Source organism: Triticum dicoccoides, chromosome 5B (genome assembly GCF_002162155.2).
Source record: "Triticum dicoccoides isolate Atlit2015 ecotype Zavitan chromosome 5B, WEW_v2.0, whole genome shotgun sequence".
Lineage (NCBI taxonomy): Eukaryota > Viridiplantae > Streptophyta > Magnoliopsida > Poales > Poaceae > Triticum > Triticum dicoccoides.
In genome coordinates, this window is record NC_041389.1 from 580,804,727 (window position 1) to 580,813,236 (window position 8,510).

The 8,510-nt window shown below is 48.7% G+C and overlaps 2 pseudogenes; one reads left to right on the forward strand and one right to left on the reverse strand.

The window, feature by feature from the left end:
- LOC119310169 overlaps window positions 1-3,973 on the reverse strand; it is a 67,229-nt pseudogene extending 63,256 nt beyond the window's left edge.
- A 1,433-nt stretch (window positions 3,974-5,406) lies between these two features.
- Window positions 5,407-6,633, forward strand: LOC119310170 (annotated as a pseudogene).
- Window positions 6,634-8,510: the final 1,877 nt, after the last annotated feature.

Sequence of the window (8,510 nt, forward strand, 5' to 3'; positions counted from 1 at the left end):
CGGGTGCAGAGGCGCGGGCGGCGGGGCGCGGCCCGGTTCGGGCCCGGCGGGGGCCGGATCTGGGCCCGGTGGGCTGCGGCGGAGGGGAGAGAGAAAGACGGTGACGTGGCGGGAGGCGATTGGTTGAGGGCGGCAGTGCGGACATGTCCGGCGGCGGGAGGAAGGAGGAGACTAGGGTTAGGGTGGAAATCATCCGCGAAATTCGGGGGAGAATGTGTTTATATAGGCGTAGGGATCTAGGAAACTCCAAATGGGGTACGGTTTTCGCCCACACGATCGTGATCGAACGCCCGAGAGCATGGAGGGGGTTTGGGTGGGTTAATGGGCCACTTTGGAGGGGTGTTTGGCTGCACGCAAAAAAGGCCTTTGTGGCTACCCGGTTAACCGTTGGAGTATAAAACGGACTCCAAATGGCACGAAACTTGACAGGCGGTCTACCGGTGGTGTACCAAGGCCGCTTGGAAAATAACGGTCCATTCCGAGAATGTTTAACACCCACTCACAACAAGAGACAAAAGGGAGATGCCGGATGATAATAGGAGTGTCGGATCGCAAAACGGACAACGGGGGAAATGTTCGGATGCATGAGGCGAACACGTATGCAATGCAATGCACATGATGACATGGCAAAATGCAACACGCAATCAAATGACATGGCAAAGACGGCGAATAACTGGAAGACACCTGGCGCATCGAATCTGGGGCGTTACATGGCGTAGGCGCCGACGATCGATGACATCGAGGCTGACTGGACCATGCTAGAGATAGAGCCCTGGAGGAGGCACGCGGTTCCATTTTGAGACAAATTGGTTGTGCCAAGCAGATGGGTTATGGGCCTACTAATGCAAGAAACAGGCATAATGGCTGATTCTCTTTTTTTAACTATTCTGAAAAAAAAAGTTATATGTTTTTTTATCATGGATTTAAAGAAAAAAGAGAACTGACCAGTTGGAAAAACAATATTGTACAACAGATAACCTTGGTATTTTAACAATTACTGACCTTAGTTTCTCTTCAGGAGTGATCCCAAGAGCATCGTCACACACTGGGCAGGATACAATCTCCTCTTCATCTATTTTCTTCATAATACACTCCCGCCAAACTGCATACACGAAGATGGTTATAATACTGGCAGACATGCAAGTATCTTAAGATTTGTAAGAACCAAATTTATAATCGCACACATGTCACCTCACATCCGACAGTTCCTATGTATAGGCTATACGGTTCGTCTGTCGTCGAAACTAGCGGCAAAACACCCTGTCCTCAAAAGTGATCATGCTTGGGCCGCTCCGCATCTCCCTATCCCCTCGTTCTTCTCTGATCCCGAGCTCCAAACCAAATTCTCCTCACAGACTAGTGGCCAATCTCTGCAAAAGGAGATGGATGCCAACAGTAGTAGTAGGAGTACGACTACAAGGAAGAGGAAATCAGCCGCAATGAAGGTCAAGGGCTAACTAGCGCTGGTGCCGGCGGCAACAGCTGAACACGATGAAGGCCGAGACGGTGAAGACAGACGCGATCTTGACCTCTTCCGCAATACCCCCCCCCACCACCACCACCACCACCACTCGGACGACATGCTCCCAAAAGATAATCTCGCTCCTCCCTATCAAGCAAGGCAGTCGCACTCAGATCCTCGTGAAACGCCTCTTTACATTGTGACTTTCCTATGATTGAAATAAAATCAAAAACACCTTTGGGCCTTAGAAAAACTAACAACATTTCCCTTTTTAAAATGGTGGGGGGGTCTCAACCATCTCAATATTGTTTCAGCAAGAGACCAATGTCTTAAGATAACTGGATAACTAACATTAATCCCACTAATTATATTGTAATCAACACTACAATACATTTAGGGTCCAGATGAAATTTCAACTTCTTTTGCCGCAACGCTTTCAAAAAGGAAAAAAAAATCGTTGCGCCTTCGTCGCCCCTTTCAAATGAAAAGATCAAAAGAAAAAATGCATCATGTGTGAATTGACCGACAACATCCGCCATACCTAGGGGCTTCTACCTTAATATCCTATTTGTGAGTAGGGGCGGGCACCGTCATGTTTGATGTCAATTGGAAGCCATTGGTGGGCCCTTGCCAATGATGGATATTGCCACTGTAGACGTGGGCCTCCACGTGCAGCTGTTGCCCGTGCACTACACAACTAAACTATGGGCCCCAATCACCATGTGCAACACTGGTTCAATTTGATGGTATCTTGGAAAGCAATCAGAGAATGTTTCTATGAATATAATTTTTGCAATTACCTGTATTTCTACAATTAATTGCAATTAATAATTGTTCATTGATTTCTAAGATTAATTGCAAATAATGATTTTTCATTGATTTCTAAGATTAATTGCAATTAATGCAATCAACGTTGTTTCCAAATTATGGTGGTGTGATAGATACATCATTGGAGCACCGTTGGGCATTGGATGTAGATGGTTGAATGGCTGGGATCGTCTGGATTCACCTAACTCATGATTTTAGAAGAAGCAGTAGATTTACTCGTTGATTCTGAGTAGATTAAGTTTTTCTTAAGCATCAATTGGTTTAGATTAATTCAAATTTAGTGTATTGAAAAAGTGTAACCTGCACTTTTCTAGAAAATTGTAACTGAACAAGAAAAGTGTAAGTTGCACTTTCACTAAGTTGTTGCATGGCCACCTCTCTGGGCATGTCTTGGACATATGCTACTCAGTGGATGCCTTTGTAAGGTCCCGACCGGCTCCAATCCCCAAGTGGGCCTCTCATCGTCGGAGCTTGATATCCCGGACATTCACTTAGTCGAGGAAGAGGAATTCGTTCAGAAATTCGTGCATCGTGTCTGGCTCTTCGTTATTCACATGAGTTCACGTCCAACAATGCGGCCTCGCTCGGGCTGCGGCATGGGGTTTTTCTGGAGTAGCTCTAGTGCAAGTGGCTACCGGAGCGGAGACGCATCAAAAGGCTTGCCGCAAGGTGGAATCATGCTGGTGGAGAATCATGGAACAAGTCGTGTTGTCTGAGATCCACGAGACACAAAGACAGACGACATCTATCGAGGCCATTGATCTAGGGATCGTCACCCTGTTCCATGATGCGGCTCCCCCGGTACTGCATGAAGAATAGTGGATCATGAAGAAGGTGGTCTTTGAGGGTAAGGATTTTCCTTTCAAGAAGAGAAAATGGGTTGCCTTTGTTTTTACTAACAACAATGAAATTGTCCCGCTGCAACCGATCCCAACTAGTGCTTCTCCAACTCCGAGGATTTCTAACAAATATAGGCCATCTCCTCAGCCAACATCGATTCGTGTAAATGAGATTTCGTTCAAGAAGAGGAAAGCCAATGTGCTCGAAGTAATCGACATGAGCGATGACGATAGTGTCGTCTCAGTCCCACCTACCCAGATCTTAGGGACTATTCTCAAGAAGAAGTGGCCGCGAAAGGAAAACACAGTCGTGGTTGTGGTCATACTCATGGTAGTGGATGTCGATGCTGACGCCGACCAAGCTCTGCAAGTAAGTCGGCCCAACCTACTTCGTCCTCACAAGGAAACCGGTGTTGGCTAATAGCACCTTCTTTCCCAGTGCCTAACAAGTGCCTGTTCACAGCACGACCACCATTTCAAGTGGCTGATTGGTATGTCCTGGTTCAAAATAGTTCGGAGGATGAAAGTGATGGATATTTGGAATTGGACGAATTCGCACGCAGTCAATACGCTCAGGAATTCGCAAGAGAACAATAATGGCTGTTCTTGGATCTGGACACCACCGACCAAGAGATAGACAGGACACCAGACGAGAATAGAGGACACCAAAACCAAGGATGGCCGTGCGCAGCAACACAGAAGACCGCGAGGAGTGCGTTCTGTCGGGCATAAAAGGGAGCACAAAACAAAACCCTGGAGGCAGCAGGAGCAGCATAGAGAGAGTGAACTCACATGTGTGGCCGCACTGGACATAGGCGCAGGCCTCCAAGAAGTAGCCTTTGCAAAGTGATCACCCATGTCGTTGTGCGATCTAGCCACTACCAATTCACACCTGCGCGAACTAGCATACAACATCCGCCATGACCCAGGGGCCACTACCCCAACGTCCTTTTCATGAGTTGAGACGGGCACCACCATTTTTGATGCGGACTAGAAGACGTCGGAGCACCCTTACCCCATCAAAGATAAACATTGCGAGTGCCAAGAAGGGCCGCCACGTGCAACCGTTGCGCACGCACTAGACACCAACCAACCGCGCGCCCTTGGCCAACGCATGACCATCATCCAGACACCGGCACACTGCAGTACAAAACACGACAATCGCAGGAACTTGGCTGCAGAATCTGCCCAGATGGCCCAGGCGAGGAGCGCACAAATCTGCCGTCATGTTCTTTTTTTGATTGAAAGTAGATTTTAGTTTTTCTTAAGAACCTATAAATTTTAGTTTACTAAATAAGTGTAGCCTGCACTTTTCTTTTAAAAATGTAACTAAACAAAAAAGTGTAACTTGCACTTTGACTGAACAAATGTTGCACTTTTCTAAATTGAATGAGACTTCACAAAGTACCATCGACTTAGGCATATACAGAGCGGAAACCATCAGAATGACCTATGGAGTGTGGAGCGAGCTGTTCAGCTTGCTTGGTGTGCAGCTTTGACGGCCATGCACTGGCATGGTCCATTACCAGCCAAAACCATAGACACCACCGTGGAACAAACTGAAGGCATCTCACCCAAGGTTTTGGTTACCGAATGAGGCATTTTTACCGAGGGGGACTGGTAAACGCGGTTACCACGGTTACCTAGAAATACCGATAAATACCGAGAATATTTCGAACGAATTTATAGTTGAATTTTGAATTCAAATAAGTTAATAAACGAACATTTGAACCAGAGACCTCTCAAAACAGGAAGTAGGTTGCTACCAACACGCCAGAACCAACTCTCATGGCATTAATTAGATCCTACGTACTTTACTACAAATCGAGTGTTTAAATTCAAAAAATTCAAAAAACTGGTATTTTTTGCTTGGTACGTGGATTTACCGAGGGGCGCGGAAATACGCAGTAACCATGGGAAATCTCGAAATTTCGACTGGTAACCAAAACCTTGATCTCACCTAGAAGATCTTTTGAACAAATCACGGCTACTGCACATCCTTGCACAGTTGGTAAAGAAACAAAATTACCACAAGAAAGAAATAGAGGAACTATAAACAAAAAATGCCTACATAAACTGTTCAGATTATTTGTTTAGCAGGTCTACGGCTAAGCTAACCTCTTTTTTTCGTCCCTTCTCCCTTTGCATGGTCCAACAAAAATGTGAAAGATATGCAGATATAGAGTACTAGCTAGGCTGGCCGATCGATGGACAACTGAATGACAAGCATGAGCGGATGAAAGAAAGCAGACCAGGTAGGTGTTGCAATGGCAAGGGATGGAGGATGTCTGCACCGTGCAGCAAGGGAGACTGGACGCCTGGCACCGGCGGTAGCGCAGCTCCATCACGAACTCATTCGCCGGAGCACCCACCGGCCTATGGACCTCGTCCTTCGGCTTGCAGCTCAGCCACCGCTTGAGTAGGACATGCAGCGAGGGCAGACCGACTCGTCATGGCAAAAGATCTCCATCCAGCCTCCACTGAGATCTCCTCGGCCATATCGTCGTCATGCTGCCGTGCATCGCGGATCGAGTCCAGCCGTCCGCCATCAGCAAGCACTGGCGCTGGGTAGCCTTCCAGAACCTGTCCCCGCTGCCATGGCTCCTCAAGCCCTCCACTGCGCGTACCAACAGCTACAGGATCTTCGGTGGCTCTGCTGATCCATGCTAGGCCCTCTCTGGCGAGGCCGCGGGAGGGTGGGTCGTGGTATAATCCCATCACTGTCGCGCTCATGCCTTGCTCAACCTCCGCACCGGCGAGCACGTCGCCCTCCCGGATCGTGTGTGCATCCTCGTCAACTCCGACGACATCAGGTGCCCCATGATGATCCCCGCAGCCGCCATGTCTGCCGCCCTGTCTTCTGTTGCCTGCGTGGTTGCTGCCATAACGTCCAGCCAGACAAACATGGCCTTCTGCCACCCTAGCATGCAGTGTTGGACATCGCTGCCGGCAGAGATGACGGCCCCGCACAATGCCTAGGACCTGACTTACCACCATGGATGGTTCTGGGCCGTCGACTCAGATGATGACCTCTACTGCTATGAGGCCAAACTTTCGACATCTACGCATACCATTGTACAACTTGCCTACGAGATCCGCACTCCCCGGACGAACATGGCACATGGGGGGATTGTATTCTGCTACCTCCTGCTCTCCGCTTCTGGCGCCGATCTGCTGATGGTGAGGAGATTCATCTCGCCATTGAGAGGCCGCACGTCGCAGTTTCAGGTCTTCAGGCTACAGAAGCCCACCAGATGGCCGGGCAGGTGCTCTTCGACGGCCGGGTCTGCTCCAAGGCCTTCGACACGGGACAAGCCGGTAGACCGGGCCACATCTACTTCCTGGACGAAGTCTACCCTGGTGGTCCGCACAGTGTCTTCCAGCAGAACGAGTATCCCTGCGCCGATGCCGGCGGGTGGCGTACTCAATCCCCAGCGAGATCGAGCACTGCCTGCCTAGTCTCCCCCCTCGGACATCTCACCATGCGTTCGGTACCACCATTAATTGAGCTATACCCAGCAGGTTCAGTTTGAGGCACCATACAGATATCTATCAGTTTATTAGAGTCTTTGTTGTTTGTGTTTGCTCCTCCTCACAGTTTCTTTGATGTTGTACTCTTTGATTTGGTTGTTGTTGTAATATGTGAACCTGAAAGTTCCATATCCAGTTTGATGTATGTGTGCTAAATTTGAAGTCTGTTTTCTAACTCATTTCATCTATCTGAAATTGTGAACTATTTAGAGTTTTACGCTGCTACTATATAGGTTGCTTAAATTATTTATATGAATCTCTTCTGTAAATTCTAATTCCGACTTTGATATTTTCCACCGTGTTGTCAGGAGTGCACACAGCTTCTTATTCTATCGCATTATTGCATCTGTCGATGGCAGAGGAGTTTTTCATGTCTCCCCTGTTTGCATTGAGATGTGATAATCGGCAATTGAACATTTGATGTGTTTTCAGGTATACAACAACTACTAGTGAATGTATGTTGTAGACTGTAGCTAGTCTGTGCATCACCATTATTCTTAACCGATGTGTTTTAGCGGCATATACTTACTACATCGTTGATGTGGTTGTCGTTGAAACTGAAACTTCCGTATCCTATTTGTTGTATGTGCTTAATTTGAAGCCGCTTTTCGAACTCATTTCATCTATGAAATTGTAATGTATTTAGCTGATACTAGCTACACTACCGGAACAGGGCCCTGTGCCGACGGCCATATCTATGCCGACGGCCCCCGTCGGCCTTGTCTGCGCTATGCCGACAGCCATATCCAGGCCGTCGGCGTAATAAAGCCGTCGGGCTATTCAGACATATCCCGACGGCCCCCGTCGGCCCAGAGCAGCCATCGGCTTACCCAAACTTATGCCTACAGCCGCCGTCGGCATATATCGGCCGTCGGCATAGTTGCGGGCCCGGCGATCCCGCCGTGACGTGCGTCTAACGGCGTCCGATCTATGCCGACGGCCGAGGCGGGAGGCCGTCGGCATAGATGCCCTAACCACGTCAACGATCCGAGGCGCACCGACCACAACTTATGCCGACGGCTGCCGTCGGCATAGATGCCACATCACCGATCCGCGGCGCGCCGGCCATCTGCCCTATGCCGCAGCTCGGCATAGTTTTTTTTCTTTTTTTCTTTTTTTCTTTTTTTCTTTTTTTCATAGTTATATTTTTTTCATAGTTTTTTTTCTTTTTTTACCACATCATCGATCTTTTTATCATAGTTCCCTTATCCAGTTCCCGGTCACCCCCTCCACTCATTAGTTTTTTTTCCATTTTTTCATAGCTATATTTTATGTTTTCTTAAATATTATTATTTGACTAACTTACATATAGTACGTGTTAATAAGCATACATACATTATTTTTCGGTTCTGTACACAGGGGTGTGACCCGCCTCACGAGCGGTGCCACCGCTAGCCGGCACCTGGAATGGGGAACAGCCGCATCGGGTCTATACGAAGGGGACTTTGCTCCCAAGTGTTTATATATATATATATCGGATGACCTACCACAACCGGGTGGTGTTGTGGCATGTCCGAAGAGGCGGCACGCGTCTCCGGTGCGTGGCCTCCCTCACGGACGGCGCCGCCGGCGGCACCTCGAGGGGGGAATCTGCCGCGTCGGTTCTACACGGAGTGGATGTAGCTGTGGTTTTGGCCCGGATGTTGCTCCTGGGTGTTCCTATGGGCCGACCTGACACAACCGGGTGGAGAGCTCCACTGGTCAAAGCCCGTCCGTGGGAAGTCAAAGGGCTAGATCTCGTGGTCAACCGCTCCAGGGTTAGGCGGGACTGGGGCCCTGGCGAGTAGCAATGCCACCGGAGCATCGTACCGGGCCCTCATACATGCGGGCTGGTGTTGTGGCATGTCCGA